Source organism: Parasteatoda tepidariorum, chromosome 8 (assembly GCF_982258835.1).
Source record: "Parasteatoda tepidariorum strain Cologne lab strain chromosome 8, Ptep-v5.0, whole genome shotgun sequence".
In the NCBI taxonomy this organism is placed as follows: domain Eukaryota; kingdom Metazoa; phylum Arthropoda; class Arachnida; order Araneae; family Theridiidae; genus Parasteatoda; species Parasteatoda tepidariorum.
The window spans coordinates 70,840,195-70,848,646 of record NC_141762.1 but is presented as its reverse complement, the minus strand read 5'-3'; positions in this window follow the sequence as shown (position 1 = coordinate 70,848,646).

The window sequence follows — 8,452 nt, the reverse complement described above, 5'->3', positions numbered from 1 at the left end:
TAAATTTTCTTTATTTAATATTATTTGTTGACCTTTCTGGTGGCTTTGCGTTATTGAATTAGGCAAAACTCGTTTTTTGTAGTTTATCCCATTAGAACAACGATAGGATGTATTTAGTATCTCTTCGCATGATGCTATTGCACAATCACGTAATTTTCTAAGATACATATTCCTTCCAATGACCGTAAAATGCTTATTTCCAAAGTATCAGTATGAAAACTGCTAAGTATTGGTGCTGTCTTAGCAATCACCAAATATATCAATATGATATACCTATATCAGTATATTTGGAACATATTACATAGCCCTTCAGCATTTAAGTTTTGTGAAAAATACGTTTGATCAGTGACACCCAACTGAAGCCGAAATTTTTGAAAAAAATAGAATTCTTATTAGAACTTCATAAGATTTTTGGAGCATGGACATTTCTCTATCTGACCTCTAATTTACTACTTAAATATTTATAAGTAGTAAAGAAACAAAGTTCTTTATATTCTAATCCGTTAAAACATTAATACACTATCTTTGCTACCACTGAAAAAAAAAATTTCTGAAATTGCGAAAAACCCGCTGTAGAATTCTTATCAAAACCGCACCAATTACCATGTACATATTAACGTGAGTAGAGCACAATAAATCAACGAATTTCCTATCAACCTTTTTTTCCTTTAACTTCACTTTTTAGCACATAGCTTGCTTTTTTTTACTTCAATTAATTAATATTATCAATATTAATAAAGCATTAGTGTCAATAATAATATCATGATTTTTTAAGGCTCCCCAAATAGAATAAATATATTTTCTCCATTATTTTTGCTTTTTACTACGTATTTTTTCATATCAATTAACATATTAATAACAAACAAGATTTATTTGAACTCTAAGGCTCTTCTTCAAATTCCTTTCCTTCTAAAAAGGTAAACTGTAAACTTGAAATCCCTTCTTATTTAGTTGTGCAAAGTACTTCTTTAAAAATGAAAACTGTTGCCAACGCGAGAAAAGAAATATCTTCGGTTTTATTGATACATTATTAGCGTTTTATATAATATAGATAATTAAGCATCATTACACCATTACTTTTGCGTTCTAATGCATAGTTAATTTATTTTATTTCAATATGCATATATTACCTAAATTAAGCCTCATTGTTGTCAATAATGATATTGCGATTCCTTTTACTTTTCTTCTAAGCGAATTAGTACCCATTTTCCATTAATTTTGCCTTTGAATACATAAATAATTTTTTTATTTAATTACCGTAGATTTTAAATAATTATTTTTTTAGAAACACGTTTAACAGATTGCCACAAACCTCTTGGTATCAGACAACTTTAAAAGTATAAATTTGGTAACGTAGAACACGCATGCTACCGTGTAATGTTGTTTATTTAATTTACCTGATACAGCGAATATGAAAAAAAAATATTTAAATCAGCGAAGTAAACTTTTTTTTGTCAAATAGAGCTATAAGCCAGAAACTATCACTAATTTTATCTTTAAAACATATAAGAAACTGAATCACTTATAGTAAAATTTAAGACAATGAATAACGCTTAACCAATTAGATAATTCACTCATTTCGTTTTTCACTCATCCCGCGTGAACAGATCGTCGTATAGTGTTCTAATATTGACAGTGACTTTACAGTGGCTTCAAACTATCTGTATGCCAAGTTTCATTGCTTTCTGTTGGATTTTTTAGGAACCTATAAAGGACACACACACGGATATTCATTTCTGTATATATAGATTAGGCAGTGGTAAATGAAATAAAGCAAAGGATTATTATTCCCACCTTCTAATAAATTGGTAATAAAATAATTCGGATACATCTGTTCTTTTATTGTTCTGAAAATGTCCATTACCTTGTTCTTCCTCTAAACTCTTCAATTAATAGAACTAAAATAATCGCAATTTTTTTTGTTATATGTTCGAATCCTCAGTGGCCTTATGTTACTGAAGTTAGCAAAGCTCGTTGTTTGTTGTTCATACCATTGGAATAAAGATAAAATGAATTTTTAGTATCTCTTGACATGATGCTATTGCTCTCGGCCGATTTATAATAGTTAAAATTTACCGCTATTAAGTGATTTTCTCAGGTACATATCCCGTTCGAGGTACCGCAAAACTCCAAAGTATTGATGTCAAAACTGATTGGTGCGTCTTAAAAATCACCAAATATATCAATATAATATTTTATGCCTATATAAGTATATTTGGTACTTATTACATAACCCTTCAACATTTGAGTTTATAAATATTTGTCACTGGCAGCCATCTAAAGCAGAAATTTAAAAAAAAAAAAAAGAATATATATCAGAACTTTATAAGGATTTGGGAGCATTTCTCTATCTGACCTTTAATTTACTGTTAAAACATTTATAAGTAGCGGGAGGGGAAATTTCTTTTAATTCTAATTCTTTAAAATATTAATACACTATCTTAGCTACCACTGAAAAAATATTTTCTGAAACTACCGAAAACCAGTTGTTGAATTCTTATCAAAACCAATTCGACAATTACCGTAATACCAGTAGTACATATTATCGACAGTGATATATATGAATTAAGTTTCATCTGTGAATGACGATTTTTTTCGGTTTTCTTAAACGAATTTCCTATTCATTTTTCTTCCATGAGCTTGGCTTTTTATCACATACCGTAAACCGGGGCGAGTCTACCCATCCAGGGGCGAGTCTACCCATTTTAGTTTTACTTGATTTTCACTATTTTAAATTGCAAATAAAATTTTCTTTACCGACGGAGGACTTAGTTCAGACTCTAAGGAAGATGGCGCTGTAGTAGTTTGATCCGTTTTTATTTATTTGGTGTCTTTTTAACCGACCTGTTCAAACGTCTTTTGAGAGATTTGTATAGAAAATCAGCAAACTTTTAGTTGGTGCTCCGTAAGTATATTATTATTATTACTATTTTCACTTTGGTTAAGTGATAAACGCGGTAGCGCTTCGCGCTGTCGTGCCACAGGTCCTTGGTTTGATCCTTGGGCCGGGCAAGGCCGACTCAGCCTTTCATCCCTTCAGTGGGTCGATAAAATGAGTACCAAGCATGCTTGGGAACTAACACTGGGGGTTCCGCGTTCGGCTGACCACCTGACCGGAACATATGCTCCCGCACCCCAGAGCCCAAGGTCAAGAAAACTGAGATGGGCACAGTCGGCCTTGGCCCTCTTAATGGGCTGTCGCGCCACTGAGTTAGTTTAGTTAAGTGATAAACTTATCTAAGACTAAGATTACATTAATTTTATATGAAAAAAAAAACAAAAAAAAATGTAAGTTTTGCTGTTGTAAACAAAAAGCCAGAATTCGAGGGGCGAGTCTACCCATTCGTATTTAGTTTTAATAAAGCATAATAATATAATTTAGAACTTTGTTTATATTAAAATTAAGTCATTTTAAATGAATTTGAGTATATTATTTTAATTCTGCATTGATAAATTTATCATTAATAAGAAAATTTATAGGTTAAATATAAATGTAAATATAAAATATGTTTACTTTACCTATTTTTTTCAATTTTTATATTACAAAATTAACTTTTTTTATTTAATATTATATTTCAACGAGAAAACATTGTAAGAAAAATCACACCTCCCAAAGAATGGGAAAAGGATTTTTCATGATTCCCAATGTTTGAATTTCGATTTTGTTAATAATCTTTAATTATTATTATTTATTAATTATTTAATTGTAAATTTACATTAATTTTAATTTATTTTTATCAACAATAATCAGAAAAAAATGTTATTTTATAATGTTAATGATTATAAAAGCAAAACTGTGATCAAAATGTGATAATCGATCAAATACTCAATTTGTGTTATTTTATGAATAAAAAAATGGAATATATAATAAAGTTATGAATTTTACTTCATAAATATCCTATATAGTGGATACTAAAATAACAATTTAATAGTAAAATTTGACTATTTACAATATTAACATTCATTTTAGTAGAATGGGTAGACTCGCCCCATACGAGAGATTTGTCAGCAGTTCTATAAAAATATACAGTAACAACGTAACTGTTAATATTTTCTAAAATCGATTTCACAGCTTTAAAGAGGGATAAATAGCGATTCCGAAACACCTATTAAAAGCCTTTTTTCTTTAATATTTACAAAAGCTTGACCACTTGAAAGTTGACAAACTGAAAAAATGGGTAGACTCGCCCCGGTTTATGGTAGCTTTTTCTAAATTTTATTTCGATTAATACACATTATCAATACTAATTGAGCATTAGCGTCAATAATAATATGCAGATTTTTCTACGATCACCCAAAACGCGAATAAGTATCTTTTCTACTTATTTTACACTAAAATAAAAAATATTAAATACATGAAAACATTAAAATTATAAAATACATGAAAATTGATTCGTTAAATTTAAAACAATTGCTAATGCTTAAACAAATAGAAAATTCCATTTCGTTTTTCGCTCATCCTGTTTGAATGATTTGTCGTAGAATATTCTTATGTTCACAGTAACCTTCCTCGTGCTTGAAACTATCTGTATGCCAAATTTCATCACTTTCTATAGCACTCTATAAAGGACATACACACACAGACATTCATTTTTATAAATATAGATTATGAACACTCTTTTATTTTTCTGTTTTTATCACAAAATAGAATCCGGGTAATATAAATAGAGAATAGGTAATGTTAAATAATTGTTTACATGGTATGTCTATTCTAAGAAAGACGTCAAGGGAGTCAAATAACATAAAGTGCTTTCTTTTTCATTTCTTTTATTTTTTTTAAAAAAAAAACATTTATTTTACATCCTTGACTACAATACTTATTTATACCACAAATTTTTTTGATACTTTGATTTTATCTAAAGTTGTTATTTATTTGAGAGGAAAGAAGATAGTGCATCCTTATAGTTTCTTTCTTTATGTGATTTTTATCTATGATAAGAAAAACAAAAATCGCAAATGATTCCTTACATTATTGGTTAAAATATAAATTTATCATTTGAACATTTAAGAATTACTCATTACATTACAATTACTTATTACAGAACATTAAGAACTTTTATTTAATAACTTTAAAGTTAATAGCCAATTCTCTTTTACTGTTCAGCTGTAACATTGCTTTGTTCTGGGGACGAGATATATGTTCAAAAGTTATCCTGTTTCATTGCATTACTTTATGCTAAAGAAAGACACTTAGAAAATGTTATAAAATTGTTCATATTTCAGAATTTTTTTTTTCGTTGTTGCTCTAAATAATTTAAAAATGCATAAGACATAAGATGATTTTGTATTTCAAGTCTTGTTAACTAGTAACTTTGATTAAAAATGTACCGCAGACATTCTGAATTTTAATTTTCATTGCAATGTTTTATATCTACTATTTGGAAAAAATGAGTGCGATAATGCTCAAAATTAGCAAAACATGTACCCAAAATGTCACAGTTTAATCAAAGTATATTTCTCACTCACATAAATGAACCTGGCCCGTGGAGATATTTGTCCTCTTAACAATGCTTTTTAATATAAAATTGTAGTTAGTAATTATAGGTGGGTATTTCGAAACGTGCATTATGTTTGCTGCCTTTGAACTTATTAAATGCTGTAACAAAGATTTTAAGGGGCAGTGGATCCTAAGTACTACAACATTTGACGTTAATTCAAATCAGATACAAAATATTTTATCTATTTGTAGAAAAAAGACAAAATAAACCATAATGGGTGCTTATAAACCATAATCATTTGAATAGCCTCCTCTAAATGTAAAAACGTTTAATTTTAATATATCTAGTTTTGCATTAAGTTTAAATTAGTTTTAATGATTAATAATAAGAAACTGAAACTTTAAGCAGACTAAAGTACAAATATATTGAGAGATGAGCAATGTCGAAGGGGTCATTTCCCTGATAACGCTATTTTGTGCTGAGAAAAGTGTGTGTGGAGCCTTACGACCTCCTTGCTTTTAGATTAAACAAATAAGATTAATGTTTTATCACTTCTACTTATTGTTAGTTAAGTGGCAAATTATCGTCTATCAAGTTTTTGAAGTGCTTTGATTAGTATTAAATAAAGTTTGTTATCTTATTATCGTATTTTTGAATTGATACACCTGACACCAAAGAACATTAAGGGGATTAAATATTAATTTGTGGATATAGGAGGGGATGTAGGACAATCAAGTAGCACCATTAACTCCTTATCTACTGAATTTATTTTTCACATAAATTTATGTCAAAATGTTTGAAGAGGTAAAAATCAATGAATTCATAAAATAAATAAGAGATAACATTAGTATTACTCTATTACTATTGGATGATTCATAAATAAATAAATAAAAAACGTGACATAAGTTAAGAGTTCCGCTTTTTACCTGAATTTCCGCGTGAAAAAAAATATGACCTCGGAAAATACTGAAAAGTTCTTGAAGATACAAACTAAGACGTAGTTCCTTATTGAAACAGTTTACGCAATGAAATCATGAGAGTATTTTTGTCAATTGATAATTTTCTGTTTGTAAACATGCTTTAATTTATGAATGAAAATAGTAAAATAAAATGTAATTGTAATCAGCTATTTTCAAAAGTTTTCTCCATTAGATTTTGTTTTAAATTGTGAAAGGTAATTGAATTGTATTGATACATGCAGAAATTTCAAGCAGTTTTTAATCTGTGTTTGATTTTAAGATCGGAGCAACTTTCCTTGTATGGATAACTTGCCCTTACAATTGCCCTGAAATTTATCAAATTACAATTGCATACCTGCAAACTTTTATTCTCTCCGAGGATTACTTACCACATTTCTACCACTTGTACCAATCTTGCATAATCTGGATGTCAAAATTCAATAGATCCCTTAACTACGGATTCCCTTAACTTCAAATATGTACTCATTATTACAAATAACACATGCCTCATGACTACAAGTTATCATAATTAAATGCAATATCGATTACTAACAATCATAAAATACCGTTACAAGGTATCATAATTTTATAGCAATTATGATAAAGATTTACAAAGAATCTTGATTACAAGTAATCATATGATTTATGATTGTAAGCATTATCGTGATTGCATGTAATACCGGTGGCATGTACTTCATATTAAAAGCAAGCCATCAATTATAAGAAAAACCCTTTTAAGTAATCATGATAAACCTTTATCATGGATCATGATTACATACAATGTTGACTACACATAATGATGTAAGAAATAAGAAACATTTTAAACTATTTAATTTTTTCTTCTTACATCCTTTAAATAAACTCTGGTTTTTTAATTTAAACTTTTTTTCTCAATGTTTTTAACTTTTGTATGAAACTTGTTCTGCTTTTATATCTACATTGAGATACCGACCAAGAGGCATAAGGTTCTAATCTATGATGGCACAGTACTGCCATTGTGAAGCACTGAGGTTCTTTCTTCGTTGGTGTCTTAAAGCCCATCAGCTTCAGATCGATAATTGCCAGCTTGCTTGTGAAGTAAAAACAGGTGATAAGCAATACTGTACATATTGATACCATCATGCCCCTGGGCATGAAATTGTGATAAAATTAAATTCTATGGCTCCTTTGGTCTACTATGGGCAGTTGCGAGAAATCTTTACTGCTTTCATTTTTTGTAATTCTGATTGCTTGTAATCATGATGATTAGAATAATAAACTCTGATTTAAATATCCTTTATTATTAATTACGATGTTTCAGTTGGATATTTATTCAAACTTACTATGAGGTTCCTGTACAGCAACACAAAGTAATGTTTTTTTTTGACAATTTTCGATAGAAATTGTAGTACTATTTTAAACCACAGTGAATGTTAACTGCAAAAATTTCCTGATCAAATTACCGTAAGAAGTACCGGTACTCAGGTTGCCGGAATTTTTCACTGTAAAATCCATTTATACCAGAACAGAAAATCTGATATACAGTAAATTTTAAAGTAATAATTACCGTAAAATCACTGAATAACTTAAATTAAATGTACTGTAAAAGTTGCGGTATAATATTTTACAGTAAAAATGGCCCCCAAAGTGCCCCAGTACTTCATTCAGTAACTTGATCCAGAAGTTTTTACAGTGTAATCAATAAAATTGCTATTTTGATTCACTATGTGTTGAAATGATTCCTTCATATCTGGATTACTTGTAATCGCTGATAATTAGTATCTGTTGATTACTTGTAGTCATTGATAACTCTGAAGAGCAAATATTTTGTTGCATATATACAAATGATTGATCTTGCCTAATTGGGGTATGGAGATTTCAAGTCAGAAATTGGTTTTGCTCCTAAAACTACAGATTTTTCTTAAATGACATTTTTAGTCTATTTTTTTGTGGAAATGAACAACGTAATATGTAACAGAAGGTAACATAAATGTTGCGACAAACTTCTAAGGCTGTTAGGATACATCATCAAGATTAAAACTGCGTAGAAACCCATGCTCAGAAATGTCGTCGAAC